Genomic DNA, 8,402 nt, shown 5'->3' with positions numbered 1-8,402 from the left:
TGGAAACCAAAAGAAAGCTGGAGTAGCCATACTTATATCAGACAAACTAGACTTTAAATTAAAGGCTGTAACAAGAGATGAAGAAGGACATTATATAATAGTTACAGGGTCTATTCATCAGGAAAAGCTAACAATTATAAATGTCTATGCGCCGAATACCGGAGCCCCCAAATATATAAAACCACTACTCATAAACATGAGCAACCTTATTGATAAGAATGTGGTAATTGCAGGGGACTTTAACACCCCACTTACAGAAATGGATAGATCATCTAGACACACGGTCAGTAAAGAAACAAGGGCCCTGAATGAGACATTGGATCAGATGGACTTGACAGATATATTTAGAACTCTGCATCCCAAAGCAACAGAATATACTTTCTTCTCGAGTGCACATGGAACATTCTCCAAGATAGATCATATACTGGGTCACAAAACAGCCCTTCATAAGCTTACCAGAATTGAAATTATACCATGCATACTTTCAGACCACAATGCTATGAAGCTTGAAATCAACCACAGAAAAAAGTCTGGAAAACCTCCAAAAGCATGGAGGTTAAAGAACACCCTACTAACGAATGAGTGGGTCAACCAGGCAATTAGAGAAGAAATAAAAAAATATATGGAAACAAACGAAAATGAAAATACAACAATCCAAACGCTTTGGGACGCAGCGAAGGCAGTCCTGAGAGGAAAATACATTGCAATCCAGGCCTATCTCAAGAAACAAGAAAAATCCCCAATACAAAATCTAACAGCACACCTAAAGGAAATAGAAGCAGAACAGCAAAGGCAGCCTAAACCCAGCAGAAGAAGATAAATAATAAAGATCAGAGCAGAAATAAACAATATAGAGTCTAAAAAAACTGTAGAGCAGATCAACGAAACCAAGAGTTGGTTTTTTGAAAAAAGAAACAAAATTGACAAACCTCTAGCCAGGCTTCTCAAAAAGAAAAGGGAGATGACCCAAATAGATAAAATCATGAATGAAAATGGAATGATTACAACCAATCCCTCAGAGATACAAACAATTATCAGGGAATACTGTGAAAAATTATATGCCAACAAATTGGACAACCTGGAAGAAATGGACAAATTCCTGAACACCCACACTCTTCCAAAACTCAATCAGGAGGAAATAGAAAGCTTGAACAGACCCATAACCAGCGAAGAAATTGAATCGGTTATCAAAAATCTCCCAACAAATAAGAGTCCAGGACCAGATGGCTTCCCAGGGGAGTTCTACCAGACGTTTAAAGCAGAGATAATACCTATCCTTCTCAAGCTATTCCAAGAAATAGAAAGGGAAGGAAAACTTCCAGACTCATTCTATGAAGCCAGTATTACTTTGATTCCTAAACCAGACAGAGACCCAGTAAAAAAAAGAGAACTACCGGCCAATATCCCTGATGAATATGGATGCAAAAATTCTCAATAAGATACTAGCAAATCGAATTCAACGGCATATAAAAAGAATTATTCACCATGATCAAGTGGGATTCATTCCTGGGATGCAGGGCTGGTTCAACATTCGCAAATCAATCAACGTGATACATCACATTAACAAAAAAAAAGAGAAGAAACATATGATCCTGTCAATCGATGCAGAAAAGGCCTTTGACAAAATCCAGCACCCTTTCTTAATAAAAACCCTTGAGAAAGTCGGGATAGAAGGAACATACTTAAAGATCATCAAAGCCATTTATGAAAAGCCCACAGCTAACATCATCCTCAACGGGGAAAAACTGAGAGCTTTTTCCCTGAGATCAGGAACACGACAGGGATGCCCACTCTCACCGCTGTTGTTTAACATAGTGCTGGAAGTTCTAGCATCAGCAATCAGACAACAAAAGGAAATCAAAGGCATCAAAATTGGCAAAGATGAAATCAAGCTTTCGCTTTTTGCAGATGACATGATACTATACATGGAAAATCCGAAAGACTCCACCAAAAGTCTGCTAGAATTGATCCATGAATTCAGCAAAGTTGCAGGATACAAAATCAATGTACAGAAATCAGTTGCATTCTTATACACTAACAATGAAGCAACAGAAAGACAAATAAAGAAACTGATCCCATTCACAACTGCACCAAGAAGCATAAAATACCTAGGAATAAATCTAACCAAAGATGTAACGGATCTGTATGCTGAAAACTATAGAAAGCTTATGAAGGTAATTGAAGAAGATTTAAAGAAATGGAAAGACATTCCCTGCTCATGGATTGGAAGAATAAATATTGTCAAAATGTCAATACTACCCAAAGCTATCTACACATTCAATGCAATCCCAATCAAAATTGCACCAGCATTCTTCTCGAAACTGGAACAAGCAATCCTAAAATTCATATGGAACCAAAAAAGGCCCGAATAGCCAAAGGAATTTTGAAGAAGAAGACCAAAGCAGGAGGCATCACAATCCCAGACTTTAGCCTCTACTACAAAGCTGTCATCATCAAGACAACATGGTATTGGCACAAAAACAGACACATAGACCAATGGAATAGAATAGAAACCCCAGAACTAGACCCACAAACGTATGGCCAACTCATCTTTGACAAAGCAGGAAAGAACATCCGATGGAAAAAAGACAGCCTCTTTAACAAATGGTGCTGGGAGAACTGGACAGCAACATGCAGAAGGTTGAAACTAGACCACTTTCTCACACCATTCACAAAAATAAACTCAAAATGGATAAAGGACCTGAATGTGAGACAGGAAACTATCAAAACCTTAGAGGAGAAAGCAGGAAAAGACCTCTCTGACCTCAGCCGTAGCAATCTTTTACTCGACACATCCTCAAAGGCAAGGGAATTAAAAGCAAAAGTGAATTACTGGGACCTTATGAAGATAAAAAGCTTCTGCACAGCAAAGGAAACAACCAACAAAACTAAAAGGCAACCAACGGAATGGGAAAAGATATTTGCAAATGACATATCGGACAAAGGGCTAGTATTCAAAATCTATAAAGAGCTCACCAAACTCCACACCCGAAAAACAAATAACCCAGTGAAGAAATGGGCAGAAAACATGAATAGACACTTCTCTACAGAAGACATCCGGATGGCCAACAGGCACATGAAAAGATGTTCAGCGTCGCTCCTTATCAGGGAAATACAAATCAAAACCACACTCAGATATCACCTCACGCCAGTCAGAGTGGCCAAAATGAACAAATCAGGAGACTATAGATGCTGGAGAGGATGTGGAGAAACGGGAACCCTCTTGCACTGTTGGTGGGAATGCAAATTGGTGCAGCCGCTCTGGAAAGCAGTGTGGAGGTTCCTCAGAAAATTAAAAATAGACCTACCCTATGACCCAGCAATAGCACTGCTAGGAATTTATCCAAGGGATACAGGAGTACTGATGCATAGGGGCACTTGTACCCCAATGTTCATAGCAGCACTCTCAACAATAGCCAAATTATGGAAAGAGCCTAAATGTCCATCAACTGATGAATGGATAAAGAAATTGTGGTTTATATACACAATGGAATACTACGTGGCAATGAGAAAAAATGAAATATGGCCTTTTGTAGCAACGTGGATGGAACTGGAGAGTGTGATGCTAAGTGAAATAAGCCATACAGAGAAAGCCAGATACCATATGGTTTCACTCTTATGTGGATCCTGAGAAACTTGGCAGGAACCCATGGGGGAGGGGGAGGAAAAAAGAAAAAAAGAGGTTAGAGTGGGAGAGAGCCAAAGCATAAGAGACTCTTAAAAACTGAGAACAAACTGAGGGTTGATGGGGGGTGGGAGGGAGGAGAGGGTGGGTGATGGGTATTGAGGAGGGCACCTGTTGGGATGAGCACTGGGTGTTGTATGGAAACCAATTTGACAATAAATTTCATATAATAATAATAAAAAAATAAAAATAAAAATAAAGAAAGAAACATTTCTGTGATTCTAGGAACTTTGGTTGAGGGTATTGCTCAACTAATAGCAGCTCAAAAAACAAAACAAAACAAAACAAAACAAAACAAAACAAAACAAAAACACCATTAGACTCCTTGACACAGGTAACCCCGGACAATAGGATTGGCCCTAGACTATTTTAGGAGAACAAGGAAGAATGTGTAAGGTAATTAACTCCTTGTGTTGCATCTATGTTCATTCTTCAGCTGAAGTAGAAACATAAATGAATTAGAAAACAAGTCACTTGGCTAAAACAAATTCCTGTGAAAATCTCAGAAATAAAATGGGACTGGTTTTCTAATAAATTTTCCAGGATTCCACAAGAAATTCAATTATCTGTCCTAGCTGTCCTTTTTATAATTTTTTCATGAAATGCTGTTCATGGGCTGCAAAAGTCGGGACCAGCTTGATGGTTGTCAAAAATACTGAGGTTGAGCCAGGCACCAAAGAGTTCTCACAATTAGGAGCAAAAAAGTTTCATTTCTCAAAAGCCAAACTTCACCCCTCTTTGCAAGAAGTAGTGAAGAAGGATCCCCATGATTGAGGAATTTTAAACAGGATTAGGGAACTGGAGCCCAGTACATGCTTCATTCTTCACATAAATTTTCTCTAGGCTCTTCTACCATTGTAACCTTACATGTTGCATATAAGCAAATTCCTCTATAGCCTTGCAAGAATCACTAACTTTGTTCCTTGCTTTCTTCTTCCCAGCATGAGGTATTGGAACCAAGGAGGGAGGCTACCTAATAATGTTTGTTTTATAGATACAAAGCCAACATGTAATGCTATGAGACCCCCAGATAGAGCCCAGATGTCCCAATAGTGCAATATCTCAGAAGTTTCAAGTTTCCCCTCTAAGTACCAAAGTCCTTCCAGTTCCTGCCCTAACCCCCCCCCCCCCCACATATCTTCATACCTTAATAACTGCATATAAACCTATCTTAGACTTAACAAAGGCAAAGCAGATTTGGGACTGATTCCCTGTCTTCTCATGGGGCTGCCCTTCTGATAATAAAGATTTCTCTCTTTCAAACCTGGTGACTCAGAGTTTGGCTTACTGTACATGCCTGAATCTGACTTCAGGGTTTGGTAACAAAATGCCCTTTTCCTCTCCCCATTAGGCTGTACTTTTATGAAAAACTATCTCTGAGAAGACCTGCCAGGTTAGGGTATTCCCTGTACACACAGGCCAAGCAATACAAGAGGTCTGAGGTCAGGAAGTACATGGGAAGCGATGAGCAGGCATTGGCTGCTCCAGAGCAAAAGACAGACTCCTTGGGTTTAGACCGAGATTAGGGAGTATACCCACACCTTACCATAGAAACAGGGACTTGTGGGGTAGACTCAGAACCAAAGGCTCCATCATACTCCAAAGCAATGGAGCACATTCCTGTGGTCTCAACTCACAGAATCAAGGAGATAGTTCTCTCTGTATCTTGATAGACATCCTGGGTCTGGACCTGTAAATCCTGAATACTGGAAAGGGTCCTGATCCAATAAGGACAAAGGTGTATATGGGGTACCAGGATAAGCACTACTGAAACCTCTTCACCAGTGGAACTGTGCACAGGCAGGCTGCCCAAGTGAAATTACTTGGCAAGCAAGGGAAGTCTTTATCCAACTGTGGGTATGGCTCTAATACCTGGCAGCAAGAGCTCAGGAGCAAACTGGCAATTTTCCTGCCATTCTCAGCATCCAAAGTGTAGTATGAATCACACAAGGTGACAGAAAGTCGAACTGACTTGGAGAGAGATAAAGTGTACATGAGGGCTTCTTTTATTGCTTTACACTATAGCTTTGCTCTTGTTAGTGTCACTTTCCCTGATAGCTTTGAACACTCCCCCAGATAGATCTGCATATATATCCAGAGCATCTGAAGGGTCTCAAGACTGATGTTTTACTAGGCAGTAGTAAATAGCCTTATCTTAGTAGTGGGTAGGCCTCATGGTCCTGAAAGCCTTACTTCCAAATTCCTTAGAGAATTCTGCTATCCTTAGCCCCCACTAACTAGAAAGTATATAATTAGTTACTTCTCATAAGCACAAAAGCAATTCTTTTTGCACTGAAAATGTCTCAATAATTATTTCTTGACTGTTCACTCCCAGCCCACATCACATCACATCACATCACATCACATCATCACATCACTTTTGGCAATTATACCAGTAAGTTAAAATATAAAATAATCCACATAGAATAAAATGGAGCTGAGAAAGAAGTAGCCAGGGTGGGGCCAGTTCAAAACATATGTTTAAGTACTTTAAAGTTATAGGAGGTATTATTACACATTTTGTCTGAGTTTTCTAGAGATTACAACAGTTTGAAACACCTCAGCCCCTAATCCCTGGTGAAGTTTTCACCTCGAGTAACAGGCCTTCCCAGTGATCCCCAACCTGCCATCTGCACCATACAGAACTAAGACTCACTGATGGTGTTGGAGAAGTGAATAAAGTATGCCAAAGATGGCCGATGGGGCTAAAACAAGCTCTGGTCTCTAGCTTAGAGACCCCTCCTCCAAGTTCTTCTTCCTTTGTTTGCTGTGCCTGCGAACCCCCCCCCCCCCCAAATATGGAGGCTTACAACTATAAATTACCCTTCCTGCTGACATTCAGGGCTCAGATCTTTGGAGAAGTGGTCTCCTCTGAGCCCGTTGGCATTAAATAAATCTCTGATCCACCAAGATCTGAGTGCTGCTTGGTTTTTCCGCCAGCGTGCCAGCCTGGTTCCATAACACCTCTCGTCTTGCTTTTCTTTTGTTACAGCATACTTCATTGTCCAGGAAAGGACAAGTGACATGCACTCTGGGAATCAGTAAAGACTGTATATTTTGCACTGGTATTGGCCCAGCCGTGTCACCTCCAAAGGTGGAGCATCTGGCTCAGGGTTACCCTTCTTTTATACATATGTGCTTCCGGGATGGGTAGGGCTAGTACAGTTAGGCTTCTGGTTCCTGGCTAAAGGCTGATACAAAAGGCAAGCAAGATCCCAGAAGCCAAAAGCATCCAAGAGGAGTATCTGGCCTTGGACATCTGGCTGCCCCTTTTTATCTGCTTTTCTACAGCTTTCCTTCTCATTCCCCCTTCTTGATTCTCAAGATGCTGTAGCAGACTTAGAGAAAATCAGTTTGTGGGGGCAGGGAATCCTTTGCTACCACAGGAGGAGGAGCAAAGACTGTTTTGGCTTCTTCCTGCTGGACAGGGACATCAAAGGGAGGAATGTGACAGCTAGGGTTCTTTGCCAGCCAAAGGAGAGTAGTGACAGCTAGAATGGTCCAACTGAAGCGTCATCTGGAGTTTGATAGCTTCTAGACAAGAGGGAACAATCCTGGTTAGCATATTAAGAATACAAGGATCAAACAGAAGGGCTATGACAAGCATTAGGAGAGGAACAGCTAGAGGGTGGAGCCAGGATGCCCAATTCTATATGTTGCTCCGAGAGTTCCATGGGTCTGCTAATTCTTGCCTCTGCTTGATGATCCATTCCTTTAGTTGTTGGGCCATATCTCTAACTACCCCTGACTGGTTAACACAGAAGCAGTGTTCCTCATTTAGGAAGAGATATATTCCCCCCTCCTCAGCAGTTAACAGCTCTAACTCTCTTCTATTTTGTACTACTACTGCTGCTAACGAGTCCACCTGCTCTTGTAAGGTTACCAGGGAGTTTGTAACTTGCTCTATGTCATCTGTCAGATCTTGGGATAGTTTTTGGTAAAATGAAATAGATGAGGTTACTCCCCCAACTCCAGTACTTACTCTGGCAGTGATTCCAAACCCAATTAGTAGAGGTATAGCTTGGATAGCTCGTTTAGACTGAGTATGTGCAGCCAAGGGAAATATAAGAGATTGGTTGTTGGGGAGAATATTTATTTGGGGGGTTGGTTAGGAGTGCAAAGGTGAAAATTCCCATCCAGTTAGCAGGCAAGCACAAATAAACATTAGTTCCACAAAGAATATTCCCACAGGGGGAAGACATCAGGGTGACTCTTGGTTTTTTACCTGTTTGGTTGTATATCTCAGTTTGGTTGCATTGGTTGTTAGTTAAGTTACCTACAGGGGTTGTTCCCCGTTAGTCCTTAAAACACAGGAGGCTGCCCTATTAGTTTTGTATCAGTAACCATGGACCCTATTGTGACAGTTATGTTATCTGTTGACATGTTGTGGGGGATAGCCATATTGGTTATATCATCTGGGACTGGGGTAACCTCATAATGCAAGGGGTTTAGAGAGAGACAAAGCCAACAGTCCTTGGCTAACTTAGGATTAGAGAAGTTGAAGAGGAGATGGGTTGAATTTAGAATATGGTATAAACAGGAGTTTAAATCATAAGGCCCACTAAGCCTGATTTCTGGAAGTTTGGGTCTCCTGGGCAGACTTCCAGAAGTCTGCTTCATAGAGTTTTGTGCCTCTTGTTGGGTTGCCTCCTTATAGGCCTGGTCTTAGACTCCTCCTCCATCAGACAATCCAAAGTGGGTTTGTTGTGTCCAGCAA

At 41.3% G+C, this 8,402-nt stretch overlaps 1 long non-coding RNA gene across 1 annotated transcript; it reads right to left on the bottom strand.

Annotated features, from left to right (window-relative positions):
• Nucleotides 1–6,722: 6,722 nt before the first annotated feature.
• LOC123596715 lies at nucleotides 6,723–7,995 on the bottom strand. Its single transcript, XR_006711821.1, has 2 exons — nucleotides 7,911–7,995; nucleotides 6,723–7,219 (listed from the first exon to the last, which is right to left on the bottom strand). It is a non-coding gene; the product is annotated as an uncharacterized LOC123596715 (long non-coding RNA).
• Between the last annotated feature and the right edge of the window lie 407 nt (nucleotides 7,996–8,402).

The sequence above is a fragment of the Leopardus geoffroyi genome, chromosome C1 (genome assembly GCF_018350155.1).
Source record: "Leopardus geoffroyi isolate Oge1 chromosome C1, O.geoffroyi_Oge1_pat1.0, whole genome shotgun sequence".
Classification (NCBI taxonomy): domain Eukaryota; kingdom Metazoa; phylum Chordata; class Mammalia; order Carnivora; family Felidae; genus Leopardus; species Leopardus geoffroyi.
This window is presented reverse-complemented; position numbering and strand designations above follow the sequence as displayed.